This window comes from Phocoena phocoena, chromosome 4, assembly GCF_963924675.1.
Source record: "Phocoena phocoena chromosome 4, mPhoPho1.1, whole genome shotgun sequence".
Lineage (NCBI taxonomy): Eukaryota > Metazoa > Chordata > Mammalia > Artiodactyla > Phocoenidae > Phocoena > Phocoena phocoena.
In genome coordinates this window covers 59,611,661-59,627,843 of record NC_089222.1, presented here as the reverse complement: position 1 = coordinate 59,627,843, position 16,183 = coordinate 59,611,661, and positions in this window count along the sequence as shown.

Sequence of the window (16,183 nt, the reverse complement as noted above, 5' to 3'; positions counted from 1 at the left end):
AGACGAAAATGCCTAGGGACTGTGCCCTGTTCCTGTTCCTACCATTGAAACATGTTGACCTAAAACAAATAGACTGCCAGATATTTCTTCAGCAAAAACGGGTTTATTTGGGAATCAACAAAGAATTGCAATTCAGGGTCTACAGTTGTGGGGAACCACGGTGCAAATCTCCACACAGCAAGGAGAGAATGCTTTCAAACAGTGGGAAACGGAAGTCGGGAGGGCTGTAGTAAACAATGAGTACATCGGAGGAATTGAGGGCTCAAAGTATAGTGGCTGTTCATTGGCTGAGTTGTGACAGTCATTCATTGGCTGACTTCTTGCCTGGCAAGAAGAGGAAGTCTTTCTTCTTCCTGTTGTGCTCTGCTATTGTCTGGCCTTCTGACTCTATTTTAGTTGAGGTTTCTGTTTTATTAATTTTTACACACTTCAAGTTCTACAAAACACTTCACAAAGACAAATTGTTCCCTTCAGTGTACCTCCCCATGAAACTTTTTGCTTCTTTGTTGTTCTGGTATTTAAATCTGTGGCATCATCCCGATGTTGTCTATCTTAGTTAAAGAATCAGCGAGTACAGGCAAAGACATTGTAATTTTGATTTCGGTTTATACAGTCTCATGTTTCTGCCCTCTGATCGGATTCCCACCTGTCTGTCATCTTTTCCTGTTTGTCTAAGGAGATATAACTGGTATTATTTACTTTTGTGTTAGTTTAGTGGTTCTCAAACTTCAGTGTACATTAATTTAACTTAGAGGAGCTAATTTAAAATGCAGGTTACAAGTCATCAGCCCAAAGATGCTGATTCAGTATGCTTAGGATAAGAATGTTAATAGGTTCTCTAGTTGTTGTAATGCAAGACGCCATAAGATCATACTGTCAGCAGCTCTGGCTTAGTTAATTGAAGAAAATGTGTTCCCTTTCCTAAGTTGTCTGTGCATATTAATTCCTATTTTCTATTGTAGAATACAATTTTTATGTCCCTATACATGGAATTTCAGATATCAAAAGGTATGGGAAACATCTAGGGGCAGAATAAGTAAAAATCTACCTGGTATGTGAAGGTTAAGTGATTTAAAGAAAAGTTTTAAAATGATATTAAAATGTGTATTTCCTCTAGATATCTTTTTTTTTTAACACCTTAAAAAGAAAACAATCAGGTAAGTCTTATTTGTATAACTCATTATTGGAACAGCTAGGCTGGGGTTAGCCAAGTGAAGAGATGGGCAGAATCCATCTTTAGTTTCGCTTTCATCTTTTTGTTACTTTTGAGGAAGAGAGAAGTATTATTGAGAAAGTCCCCCCTTTTTATTGTGGTAAAATATGCATAACATAAAATTTACCATTTTAACCATTTTTACATGTAAAGTTCTGTGGCATTAGGTACATTCACATTGTTTTGCAGTCACTACTACCTTACATATCCATAACTTTTTCATCTTCCCCAACTGAAACTATATACCCATTAAACACTAACTCCCCATTCCTGCTTCCCTTCCAGCCCCTGGCAACCACCATTCTACTTTCTGTCTCTATGAATTTGACTACTCTAGGTCCTTCATATAGTGGAATTGTACAATATTTGTCCTTTAGTGAATGGCTTATTTCACTTAGCATAATATCTTGAAGATTCGTCTATGTTGTAGCATGTGCCAGAATTTCTTTTCTTTTTAAGACTGAATAATATTTCATTGTGTGTATATGCCACATTTTGTTTATTCATCTGTTGATGGACACTTGGGTTGCATCCACCTTTTGACTCTTGTAAATAATGCTGCTATGAACATTGGTATACAGATATCTGTTTGAAGGAGAAAGCCCCTTTTCTAATTTAGAAAAAGAACCCTGTAAGTTTATTTCTATGCTTTTTAGATATATAAAGTTTCTTTATCCTTAGCCACCTACTCATAGAGTGCATATAATACTACCACTACCTTGCAGAACACAATAATCCCTGGGTGAATGTCTGCTGCAATATTATTTATTTATCTTCTGTCCTGACACAAATAACATACTTGCTCAACAGACAGTGAAGTCTGAAAGTGAAATACCACTCTGGAACTAGAGTACAGGTTTGCCAACCAGTGACCTGGAACCAATCCATATGCAGTAGCACCACAGCATACATAATACAGAGGTATAAGAGAAAAATAAAAATACATCAGAGTACCCATTAAATTGGAAGCAGATTTGTTTCTAGCTCAGCCCTTTCTGCCCTTATGAGAAAGAAACGAAGAAAGACTTACAGTTGAAGCAGAACCAAAAGGATTGAGTATAAAGTGGATGTGCTTTCAAAAAGAGAGGTAAATATAGTCAGAAGGAAGATAAAGAGAGCCAGAGCTTTGGCTGGATCATTGGGTTAAGCAGAGCCCTAGGAATGAGAGAATGTTGCTTTGTGGTATCTCCTCTGGGTAGTCTTTCCAAACCCCCCAGTCTGTGTTAGTGCTGTCACAACACCCTACCAGTAGCTCCTCATAACATCCCTCTCCTAGTTTGAATGGAGATAAAGCACTCTTCTAGCTTTCCTGGAGTTAATTCTTTGATTATGGAGAAGAGGAACAGTTCAATAAAAGTAAAGCAACCAAGAAACAAAAGATATAATAAGTGGTGGAGACAATGATGCTTTAGAGAAAAAGGGAGTCGATATGGGCTGATGCATTTGGAAACTGACTCAGGCAGAATTTGCAAGGGGAAGGACTTCAGCTGGAATTGGAAGAACAGGTAGGATCTGGATAGGTGGAAAGGGGCTCTCTGAGAGATGTTAACTTGTGTAAGTTAGGCCAAAGATGGAAGGCAAAACAGATTTTTTTTGCCAGTACTAGACTGTTTTTTCTCAAAAAAAATTAAAAAGAAAGAAAGAAAGATACTTTAAATCTAAGCAGTTCTCTGGAAGCTAAAGCTCTCTCCTTTACAAACACTTCCACACACACAAAAAAAGCTTCCTTTCCAAGTTTTTGTTTTCTTCTGTGTTTTCTTTTTTTTTGCGGTACGCGGGCCTCTCACTGTTGTGGCCTCTCCCGTTGCGTAGCACAGGCTCCGGACGCGCAGGCTCGGCGGCCATGGCTCATGGGCCCAGCCGCTCCATGGCATGTGGGATCTTGCCGGACTGGGGCACGAACCCGTGTCCCCTGCATCGGCAGGCGGACTCTCAACCACTGCGCCACCAGGGAAGCCCTTTGTTTTCTTTTTGACATAACTAGACGTCACAGCTTGACAAGATTATCTTTTTTCAAGGACTTGTTATAGTGTCAGAAACAATTTAGCCACCTTTTTCAACTTTGCAAATTGGGTCAATCTGTGTAGAACTTGCAGGTTAAATTCTGAGTACATATCAGAGTATCAGGTTGGGGGTTGGCAGTACTGGGTCTTTAGATTCCTTGACAACTGTGCAGAGGTTGCCAAAGGAGTTAAGGGCATAAAGGATTTCAGGATCTGGTGAACTTTTTGGTAGTTTTGCAGTTTTCCTCTTATCTTTGAATCAGCAGTTCTAATGAGCAGCTTGCCAGTGTGCACAATAAATACTCACCAAAGAGCAATTAGAACAAATAACCATTGAGCATTCAATGAAGAGGAAGTTTACACATTTCCCTAAAGTAATTAACATTCTTTTTCCTTGTTTTGTTTACATTTTGTTTTTACCTAAATTGCCTTAATGCTGCCTTTAGTGAAATAGTTTAAAATAAGAGTCGTTGGAATTGGATCTTTCTTGCTTAAATGCTAGAAATATTGAGGTTAAATAGACCAAAACTGTATCTAAAGCTGTTGAGTACACATCAATGGTCCTGTTTTCCAAGGAAGTCTTTCTTATGTCTCACATTAGCCCTGTATTTTAAGACCTGGAGGTTGGCACCATCATCCCTGGGGTTCCATTTTGCACCTGCATGTTTGTAAAAACAAAGCACACGGAGGGCTAATGACCTCGAAGCATTATCATGAGCTGGGAGAGCTCCTTCCTTCTCACATCTTGTCTTGGAAACAAGCTAGTAAAAGTTGCATTACCCTGAGTGGAGCTGAGGTGAGGCTTAGCAGAAACGTTCTGAAAGTCTAGCCTTGAGGTAGAGAAGAAGCAAGAATATCTAGAAGTTAAATGTCCCTGAACCAAAGGGTGTAGACTAAAAGAGATCATCCACAAAGTACATTTCTTGCAAATACAAAGGCTTTCAAACCTTTTGACCATTTTCCATTGGAATAAGAACTTGTAGCTAATAATAAAGTGTCCTTGTTAAACTTACCCTCTTCTATCCTTCACCCCGTCCCCTCAGGAGTGAATTTCATATAACTGTTTAACAGTGCAAGTGTGAATGACTTATATTAGAACCACATTTCATTCTTGTCTTAAGACCTGTCAGTTCAAAATTATAGACCCAAAATACTGTTAGTATAAGCATAACATCATTAGGAGCAGTAGGGTAAACAACCATTAACAAACTGGATTGATAATGTTAAAGCTAAATGAAAAGTTCTTTATAATTAAAAAATAAGAATTGAAACAGTTAACGACCAGAAGCAATTCATTTTGTTCATTCAGCCCACAAATATATACCGAACACCTACAATTTTCCAGTTATGCTATGGACTGGGTACATAGTGGTGAAAAAAATAGACATGACCACTGATCTTACAGAGCTAATAGTCTAGTGGGAGTGACATACTTTAATTAAAGAAATTAATTACAATTATGGTAAGTGGTATGGAGTAAAAGTACAGTGTGTTATGGTTATGATGTTGTACAATGTCTGTGAGGTAATTTGGGTGATATAACATATAATCCTTGTAAAAGCTAAAAAGGCTAAGAGGTGGGGAAAATTCTAGTATTGGATCAGTTTTAGTTTTTTATAACTAAATATAAATAATGTTTAATAAGTTATTAGTAGGCTACTAGTAAGTAGGCTCACACATACATAATAGTAAGTCTGCAGCATTTCATGTCATTTATTCAGCCTATACCAACCAAAGCAGGAACTCACAATTTTGAATCACATACCATCAGGAAGAAGACTGCAACTCCCAAGGTACCAAAGACAACTGTTTAAGAATTATCAGCCTAGACCAAGGGTTAGCAAATTGCAACCTGTTTCTGTATGGCCCAGGAGCTAAGGGTAGATTTTACATTTTATTTAATTATTTTTTAAAATATTAATTAATTAATTAATTAATTAATTAATTTGGCTGCATCGGGTCTTAGTTGCAGCTTGCAGGCTCTTTATTGTGGTGCACAGGCTTCTCTCTAGTTGTGGTACGCGTGGACTCTAGAGCATGTGGGCTTAGTTGCCCCACGGCATGTGGGATCTTAGTTCCCCCACCAGGGATTGAACCTGCATCCCCTGCATTGGAAGGTGGATTCTTAACCATTGGACCATGAGGGAAGTCTCAGATTTTACATTTTAAATGGTTGAAAAATAAAATAAAAGAAAATGAAATATCTTTTGTGATATGTGAAAATTACGTGAAGTTCAAATTTCAGTGTCCATAAATAAAGATTAATTGGGACTCAGCCATGCTTTTTCATTATGTATTATCTGAATAGTTGTGACAGAGACCTTATGACCTGGAAAGCCTAAAATATTACTATCTGGCCCTTTACAGAAAAAGTTTCCTGGCCTAGACTGTAACAGTTTACATGACCCTCTATTAGCAGCATCACCAGTCTTCAAATTTACAAGTTTTCTTAAAAGGTCTTAGAAATATGATCCCCAGAATAATGACCCAAAGTGTTTGTGATGGTTAATTTTGTGTCAACTTGGCTGATATATATATATACATATATATATATATATGTATATATATATATGTGTATATATATATATATATATATATATATATATAGAGAGAGAGAGAGAGAGAGAGAGAGAGAGAGAGAGGGAAGAAATTGGCTCATATGATTATTTAGGCTAGTGAGTCCAAAATCTGAAGGGCTGGCAGGCTGGAGACCCAGGAGAGCCAGTGGTACAGATGAAGTCAGAAGGCAGTCTGCTAGATAATTCCTTTTTGCTTGGGGAGGCAATCTTTTTGTTCTATCCAGGCCTTCAACTGATTGGATGATGCTCACCCACCCACATAAGTAATCTATTTACTCAAAATTGATTGATTTAAAAGTTAATCTCATTCAAAAACACCCTCCAAGTTGCTACATTAAATTAACCTTTATATTAACTATGCCAGACTTTGGTTTGATTTGGATATATAGCTAGCATTTGTTAAGTGCCTACTGTTTGTCAGACACTTTATTCCTGTTTGAATCATGCAGCAACTAGCAGGCTATGCAATACTGTATTATTTTACTGATAATGAAACATAAGCTCTGTGAAGTTAAAAACATTGGTCAAGGTTATACAGCATGTAAATGACAGGCGCAGAATTATGAGCTCAGGCTTGTTTGATTTCACAGTCTATGTTCTTTCTACTGTGCCATAGTACCTGAGAGATCAATTTCAACTTCTGAATTCTTGGTTAAATGATGCCTTATAGGACCAGTAAGTACAATTTACTGATATACAAAGCCACAGTCTATTCAACTTTGTCAGCTATACTTTTTTGTACTCAGAGTGGAATAGGGCAGATGTCAGGAAGCAATAGGCATCTGCTGTAGCCAGAAAATTGCACCCACATAAACATCAGTTGCCTAAATGTTTTCTTTCATATATCCTGATATTTCTCAGAAGCACACCATCTGCTCATCAAATAGATACAGAATAAGTCTGTGGCAGTTTTTCTTGTCAAGTTATCTCTCTTACAGTGCGTTACTTTGGTTCTTATGCATACTTAATCCAATCCAGTACAGAAGCACAGAAGTACAATACTTGCTGGTTCATTCACCCAAAAGGAAGGGGGCCTATGTCACATGGATTAAACATGGGGAAACCAAATGTATGGAGATTAATTTGGTCTCTGGTATTTGATAGGCCTGGCTTAAAAGTCTGGTCTACCACTTACTAGCTCTCAAATTCAGCAATTTACTCTAAGCCTTTGTTCCCTCATCTACAAAATGAGGACAGTGAAAATAGTGCTTACCGCATAGGGTTTTAGGAAAATTAAATAAGATAGTATTTGTAACACAGTGATTATCTCATAGTAAGAACTCAGTAAATATTATCTATTTTTATCGTTTTCTTTTTCTACTTGCACAACTTTCTCCTTTATTGTGAGTAGACAGTAATTGGCCTTGTATGTTATGTAACATTTTAAAATCAAACTAACTTCTCCATTCATTTGTTTATTAAAAAAATTTAATATGTATCTAGTATTTTTCTTTTTTTTAGATTTCAGCTACTATATATATATATTTTCCATAGTTTTAACACCTTTATTAAATCTAAAACTTTCATAAAGAGCCTGGCACACCTTATTAAATTTTAGCTAACCTCATTTTATGACCAAATCTCTCTTTTCCTGTTGCTCTAATATTTATTTTATCAATTATCTTTTTTTAACATCTATATTGGAATATAATTGCTTTATAATGGTGTGTTATTTTCTTCTTTATAATGAAGGGAATCAGCTGTACTTATAGATGTATTCCCATATCTCCACGCTCTTGCATCTCTCTCCCACCCTCCCTATACCACCCCTCTAGGTGGACACAAAGCACCAAGCTGATCTCCCTGTGATATGCAGCTGCGTCCCACTAGCTATCTGTTTTATATTTGGTAGTGTATATATGTCCATGCCACTCTTTCACTTCATCCCAGCTTACCCTTCTCCATCCACGTGTCCTCAAGTCCATTCTCTACATCTGCATCTTGATTCCTGTCCTGCCGCTAGGTTCTTCAGAACCTTTTTTTTTTTTTTAGATTCCATATATATGTGTTAGCATATGGTATTTGTTTTTCTCTTTCTGACTTACTTCACACTGTATGAGTCTCTAGGTCCATCCACCTCACTACAAATAACTCAATTTTGTTTCTTTTTATGGCTGAGTAATATTCCATTGTATATGTGCCACATCTTCTTTATCCATTCACCTGTTGATGGACACTTAGGTTGCTTCCATGTCCTGGCTATTGTAAATAGAGCTGCAATGAACATTGTGGTACATGACTCTTCTTGAATTATGGTTTTCTCAGGGTATATGCCCAGTAGTGGGATTGCTGGGTCATATGGTAGTTCTATTTTCAGTTTTTTAAGGAACCCCCATACAGTTCTCTATAGTGGCTGTATCAATTTACATTCCCACCAACAGTGAAAGAGGGTTCCATTTTCTTCAAACCCTCTCCAGCATTTACTGTTTGTAGATTTTTTGATGATGGCCATTCTGACAGGTGTGAGGCGATACCTCACTGTAGTTTTGATTTGCATTTCTCTAATGATTAGTGATATTGAGCATCCTTTCACGTGTTTGTTGGCAAGCTGTATATCTTCTTTGGAGAAATGTCTATTTAGGTCTTCTGCCCATTTTTGGATTGGGTTGTTTGTTTTTTTGATATGGAGCTGCATGAGCTGCTTGTATATTTTGGAGATTAATCCTTTGTCAGTTGCTTCGTTTGCAAAAATTTTCTCCCATTCTGAGGGTTGTCTTTTCGTCTTGTTTATGGTTTCCTTTACTGTGCAAAAGCTTTTAAGTTTCTTTAGGTCCCATTTGTTTACTTTTGTTTTTATTTCCATTTCTCTAGGAGGTGGGTCAAAAAGGATCTTGCTATGATTTATGTCATAGAGTGTCTGCCTGTCTTTTCCTCTAAGAATTTTATAGTGTCTGGCCTTGCACTTAAGTCTTTAATCCATTATGAGTTTATTTTTGTGTATGGTGTTAGGAAGTGTTCTAATTTCATTCTTTTACATGTAGCTCTCCAGGTATCCCAGCACCACTTACTGAGGAGGCTGTCTTTTCTCCATTGTATATTTTTGCCTCTTTTATCAAAGATAAGATGACCATATGTGCATGAGTTTACCTCTCGGCTTTCTATCCTGTTCCATTGATCTATGTTTCTGGTTTTGTGCCAGTATCATAGTGTCTCTGAAGTCCAGGAGCATGTTTCCTCCAGGTCCATTTTTCTTTCTCAAGATTGCTTTGGCTATTCGGGTCTTTTATGTTTCTAACCAAATTGTGAAATTTTTTGTTCTAGTTCTGTGAAAAATGTCACTGGTAGTTTGATAGGGATTGCATTGAATCTGTAGATTGCTTTGGGTAGTATAGTCATTTTCACAATGTTGATTCTTCCAGTCCCAGAACATGGTATATCTCTGCATCTGTTTGTATCATCTTTAATTTCTTTCATCAGTGTCTTATAGTTATCTGCATACAAGACTTTTGTCTCCTTAGGTAGGTTTATTCCTAGGTATTTTATTCTTCTTGTTGCAGTGGTACATGGGAGTGTTTCCTTAATTTCTCTTTCAGATTTTTCATCATTAGTGTATAGGAATGCAAAAGATTTCTGTGCATTAATTTTGTATCCTTCTACTTTACCAAATTCATTGATTAGTCCTAGTAGTTTCCTGGTAACATCTTTAGGATTCTCTATGTATAGTATCATGTCATCTGCAAACAGTGACAGTTTTACTTCCTCTTTTCTGATTTGGATTCCTTTTATTTCTTTTTCTTCTGTGATTGCTGTGGCTAAAACTTCCAAAACTATGTTGAATGACATTGGTGAGAGTGGGCAACCTTGTCTTGTTCCTGATCGTAGAGGAAATGGTTTCAGTTTTTCACCATTGAGGACGATGTTGGCTGTGGGTTTGTCATATATGGCATTTATTTTGTTGAGGTAAGTTCCCTCTATGCCTACTTTCTGCAGGGTTTTTATCATCAGTGGGTGTTGAATTTTGTTGAAAGCTTTTTCTGCATCTATTGAGATGATCATATGGTTTTTCTCCTTCAATTTGTTAATGTGGTGTATCACATTGATTGATTTGCATATATTGAAGAATCCTTGCATTCCTGGGGGTTTACACTTGATCATGGTGTATGATCCTTTTAATATGCTGTTGGATTCTGTTTGCTAGTAGTTTGTTGAGGATTTTTGCATCTATGTTCATCAGTGATATTGGCCTGTAGTTTTCTTTCTTTGTGACATCTTTGGTTTTGGTATCAGGGTGATGGTGGCCTTGTAGAATGAGTTTGGCAGTGTTCCTCCCTCTGCTATATTTTGGAAGAGTTTGAGAAGGATAGGTGTTAGCTCTTCTTTAAATGTTTAATAAAATTCGCCTGTGAAGCCATCTGGTTCTGGGCTTTTGTTTGTTGGAAGAGTTTTAATCACAGTCTCAATTTCAGTTCTTGTGCTTGGTCTGTTTGTATTTTCTATTTCTTCCTGGTTCAGTCTCGGAAGGTTGTGCTTTTCTAAGAATTTGTCCATTTCATCCAGGTTGTCCAGTTTATTGGCATATAGTTGCTTGTGGTAATCTCTCATGATCCTTTGTATTTCTGCAGTGTCAGTTGTTACTTCCTCTGTTTCATGTCTAATTCTATTGATTTGAGTCTTCTCCCTTTTTTCCTTGATGAGTCTGCCTAAAGGTTTATCAATTTCGTTTATCTTCTCCAAGAACTAGCTTTTAGTTTTATTGATCTTTGCTATCATTTCCTTTGTTTCTTTTTCATTCATTTCTGATCTGATCTTTATGATTTCTTTCCTTCTGCTAACTTTGGTTTTTTTTTTGTTCTTCTGTCCCTAATTGCTTTTGGTGTAAGGTTAGGTTGTTCCTTTGAGATGTTTCTTGTTTCTTGAGGTAGGATTGTATTGCTATAAACTTCCCTCTTAGAACTGCTTCTGCTGCGTCCCATAGGTTTTGGGTTGTCATGTTTTCATTGTCACTTGTTTGATACTTGATACTATTGATGCTTGATACAATTGATACATACTTGGTACAATTTCAATTTTCTTAAATTTACCAAGCAAGGTTTGATTTGTGACCCAAGATATGGTCTATCCTGGAGAATGTTCCATGAGCACTTGAGAAGAAAGTGTATTCTGTTGTTTTTGGATGGAATGTCCTATAAATATCAATTAAGTCCATCCTGTTGAATGTATCATTTAAAGCTTGTGTTTCCTTATTTACTTTCATTTTGGATGATCTATCCATTGGTGAAAGTGGGGTGTTAAAGTCCCCTACTATGATTGTGTTACTGTTGATTTCCTCTTTTATGGCTGTTAACATTTGCCTTATATATTGAGGTGTTCCTATGTTGGGTGCATAAATATTTACAATTGTTTTATATTCTTGGATTAATCCCTTGATCATTATGTAAGGTCCTTCTTTGTCTCTTGTAATAGTTTTTATTTTAAAGTCTATTTTGTCTGATATGAGAATTCCTACTCCAGGTTTCTTTTGATTTCCATTTGCATGGAATATCTTTTTCCATCTCCTCACTTTCAGTTTGTATGTTTCCCTAGGTCTGAAGTGGGTCTCTTGTAGACAGCATATATATGGGTCTTGCTTTTGTATCCATTCAGCCAGTCTATGTCTTTTGGTTGGAGCATTTAATCCATTTACATTTAAGGTGGTTATCGATATGTATGTTCCTATTAACATTTTCTTAAGTGTTTTTTTTTATAGGTCTTTTCCTTCTCTTGTGTTTCCTGCCTAGAAAAGTTCCTTTAGCATTTGTTGTAAAGCTGGTTTGGTGGTGCTGAATTCTCTTAGCTTTTGCTTGTCTGTAAAGGTTTTAATGACTCTGTCGAATCCGAATGAGATCCTTGCTGGGTAGAGTAATCTTGGTTGTAGGTTTTTCCCTTTCATCACTTTAAATATGTCCTGTCACTCCCTTCTGGCTTGCAGAGTTTATGCTGAAAGATCAGCTGTTAACCTTATGGGGATTCCCTTGTATGTTATTTTTCCCATGCTGCTTTTAATATTTTTTCTTTATATTTAATTTTTGATAGTTTGATTAATATGTGTCTTGGCGTGTTTTTCCTTGGATTTATCCTGTTGGGACTCTCTGTGCTTCCTGGACTTGATTGACTATTTCCTTTGCCATGTTAGGCAAGTTTTCAACTACAATCTCTTCAAATATTTTCTCCAGCCCTTTCTTTTTCTCTTCTTCTTCTGGGACCCCTATAATTTGAATGTTGTTGCATTTAATGTTGTCCCAGAGGTCTCTGAGAGTGTCCTCAATTCTTTTCATTCTTTTTTCTTTATTCTGTTCTGTGGTAGTTATTTACACTATTTAATCTTCCAGGTCACTTATCAGTTCTTCTGCCTCAGTTATTCTGGTATTGATTCCTTCTAGAGATTTTAATTTCATTTATTGTGTTGTTCATCATTGTTTGTTTGTTCTTTAGTTCTTCTAGGTCCTTGTTAAACGTTTCTTGTATTTTCTCCATTCTGTTTCCAAGATTTTGGATCATCTTTACTATCATTACTCTGAATTCTTTTTCAGGTAGACTGCCTATTTCCTCTTCATTTGTTTGGTCTGGTGTGTTTTTACCTTGCTCCTTCATCTGCTGTGTATTTCTCTGTCTTCTCATTTTGCTTAACTTACTATGTTTGGGGTCTCCTTTTCACAGGCTGCAGGTTCTCAGTTCCCGTTGTTTATGGTGTCTTCCCCCAGTGGTAAGGTTTGTTCAGTTGGTTGCATAGGCTTCCTTGTGGAGGGAACTGGTGCCTGTATTCTGGTGGATGAGGCTGGAACTTGTCTTTCTGGTGGGCAATACCACTTATGGTGGTGTGTTTTGGAGTATCTGTGACCTTATTATGATTTTAGGCAGCCTCTCTGATAAAGAGTGGGGTTGTGTTCCTGTCTTGCTTGTTGTTTGGCATAGGGTGTCCAGCACTGTAGCCTGCTGGTTATTGAGTGGAGTTGGGTCTTAGCATTGAGATGGAGATCTCTGGGACAGCTTTTGCCATTTGATGTTATGCGGAGCCAGGAGGTCTCTGTTGAACCAATGTCCTCAACTCTGCTCTCCTACCTCAGAGGCTTAGGCCTGACACCTGGCTGGAGCACCAAGACCCTGTCTGCCATATGGCTCAGAAGAAAAGGGAGAAAAAGAAAGAAAGAAAGGAAGGTAGGTAGGCAGAGAGGGAGGGAGGAAGGGAGGGAAGAAGAAAGAAGTAAAATAAAGTTATTAAAATAAAAAAATTTTTTTAAAGTAATAAAAAAAAAGAAAGAGAGAAAGAAGAGAGCAACCAAACCTAAACACCAATCCACCAATGACAAGCGCTAAAAACTATACAAAAAAAAAAAAATAACAACAACACGGACTGAGCCCTAGGACAATTGGTAAAAGCAAACTATACAGACAAAATCACACAAAGAAGGATACACATACACACTCACAAAAGGAGAAAAAGGAAAAAAAATACATATATAAAAGAAAAACAATAAAATAAAGGAGGAGAGCAACCAAATCAATAAACAAGTCTACCAATGATAGTAAGCTCTAAATGCTAAACTGAGATAAACATACAACCAGAAACAAATTCAGTGCAGAAAGCAAACTCCAAGTCTACAGTTGCTCCCAAAGTCCACTGCTTCAATTTTGGGATGATTTGTTGTCTATTCAGGTATTCCACAGATGCAGGGTACCTCAAGTTGATTGTGGAGATTTAATCCACTGTTCCTGAGCCTGCACGGAGAAACTTCCCTTTCTCTTCTTTGTTCACAGAGCTCCTGGGGTTCAAGTTTGGATTTGGTCCTGCCTCTGAGTGTAGGTCACCTGAGGGCATCTGTCCCCCCCCTCCCCCGACAGGATGGGGTTAAAGTAGCAACTGATTAGGGGGGCTCTGGCTCACTCAGGCCTGGGGGAGGGAGGGGTACAGAATGCGGGTGAACCTGTGGCTGCAGAGGCCAGCGTGACATTGCAACAGCCTGAGGCATGCTGTGTGTTCTCCCGGGGAAGTTGTCCCTGGATCACGGGACCCTGCCAGTGGTGGGCTGCACAGGCTTCCGGGAGGGGAGGTGTGGATACTGACCTGTGCTTGCACACAGGCTTCTTGGTGGCTGCAGCAGCAGACTTAGTGTTTCATGCCTGTCTCTGGTGTCCGCGCTGATAGCTGAGGCTCGTGCCCATCTCTGGAGCTCGTTTAGGCAGTGCTCTGAATCCCCTCTCCTCGTGCACCCTGAAACAATGGTCTCTTGCCTCTTAGGCAGGTCCAGGCTTTTTCCCGGACTCCCTCCCATCTAGCTGTGGTGCACTAGTCCCCTCCAGGCTTTGTTCACACAGCCAACCCCAGTCCTCTCCCTGGGCTCTGACCTCCAAAGCTGGAGCCTCAGCTCCCAGCCCCCACCTGCCCTGGCTGGTGAGCAGAGAAGCCTCTCAGTCTGGTGAGTGCTGGTCAGCACTGATCCTCTGTGCGGGAATCTCTCCACTTTGCCCTCTGCACCCCTGTTGCCATGCTCTCCTCCGCGGCTCCAAAGCCTCCCCCACCCCACCCCCCCGTCCACCAGTGAAGGGGCTTCCTAGTTTGTGGAAAATTTTTCACCTTCACAGGTCCCTCCCAGAGGTGCAGGTCCCGTCCCTATTATTTTGTCTCTGTTTTTTCTTTTTTCTTTTGCCCTACACAGTTACGTTGGGAGTTTCTTGCCTTTGGGGAAGTGTGAGGTCTTCTGCCAGTATTCAGTAGGTATTCTGTAGGAGGTGTTCTACATGTAGATGTATTTGTGGGGAGGAAGGTGATCTTCACGTCTTACTCTTCTGACATCTTGAAGGTCCCCCCTCTAGTATTTTTCTAATCGCTAGGAAGAAAATGGTGAGCCAAAGGACAAGGTGTAAGTCAAGGCCTTAGACCCCTCAGGGCTTTGGTCTAATGTGAGAAAGAGACATGGAGCAAATACCCATTTACACACATATATAATTATAGTGAGGGGAGAATGAGGACAGGAGGGAGGGGAATTGGGAGGGAGCTTTTGACTTTATAAGTGACATTTGAATTGAGTTCTGATGGATGAGTAGGATCTCACTAAGGGAAGAGAAATAGCAAGATAAAAAAAATATTTTAGAAGGACTGATATTGATTTCAGGAGACAGTAGTGAGCACAGCTGGAAACAAGACCAGGGATTGAACCCTGGTCGAGGTGATGAGAGCCTTGAATCCTAACCACTACACCATGGGCTAGAGTCTGGGCACCAGTTCTTGTCTGTCTTCAAAAAAATGTTGACAAGGAGACAGAAGACAGAGAGGAAAGTAAGGTGTTTATTAGAAAAGTGGAGTACATCCTGACAGATGCATGGGTAAGCTCAGAGAAAGTCACACCTTTGGGAAAGGGAAAGTCACACCTTTAAATCCTTTATAAGGGGGCAGTCTTCTGGGTCTTTGTTTTCCTCTGGCCAATTGTCTTGCTATGTTCTTTGACTCAGGGCCCTTCCCAATACGTGCATGCATCCTTTAGCCAAGGTGGATTTCAGCACAAGGGCCTTTGGGAAGTTAGCAAAACTTATGGTCTGGCATCCCCTTCCTTTTTGACCCCCGAGGAGCCTTTCTGTGCATGAGCAGTCCAGCTCTCCATGACCCCAAGGATGAGAAATATATGACATCTTGATCTTTTACCTAAGCAGGGCTTAACCCCTCTCTCCCCTGCCATTACTGTTATCTTAAAGTGTCCACAGGAGACAAAGTCCAGCCATTTACCCTGTTCCTCTTGTTATTTCTATCTAGAAATATAAACATGAGGCTGGTTGTAAATGTCTATCCTGGAGTCCATCTATCCCATGCCTCAATATGTTCATTGCTCCCCCCTTACCTTCTTCAATTACCCAAAGCTCATGGCAGTATTAAGGGTAATGTTCAATTGGTATGCATTGTATGGCTCTTCCAGGGGTTAAAAATATAAAATACTTTTTTACTGATTAGTAATGAGCCTATACTTCAAGCTCCTTTAGTGGCCCTACCCTCATCCCTGCTGGCTTGACCCTAGGCTCTCCCCCAGAACCTACCAGACTTCCCCCAAATCAGCAACTAAATGGTTGATGCCTGCCACAAAAGGGGCCCTCAAAGACACTACTTCCTCATTCTGGCAGGATGGAGTCTATTCTACTAGGTCAGTGCTAATACAATATTGGTTGTAAAATATTTTTAATATCATGCCTGGTTAGGATATCAACAGTTCAGTCTCTTTTATCTTCTGGGAGAGATATGAAGTAGTTGTAAAGTGACCTAAATCAGTCTCAAGAGTTATGTTTACTCCCTTTATTTCAATTTGCTTATAGGTTTAGTTTATTATCTACAATCTTTGAAGCTAACAGCAAGGAAACTAACTTATCCTTTGAATGAATTACTTAGTATTTCACATTAATTCCTCGGTTCATTGTGATTATATTTT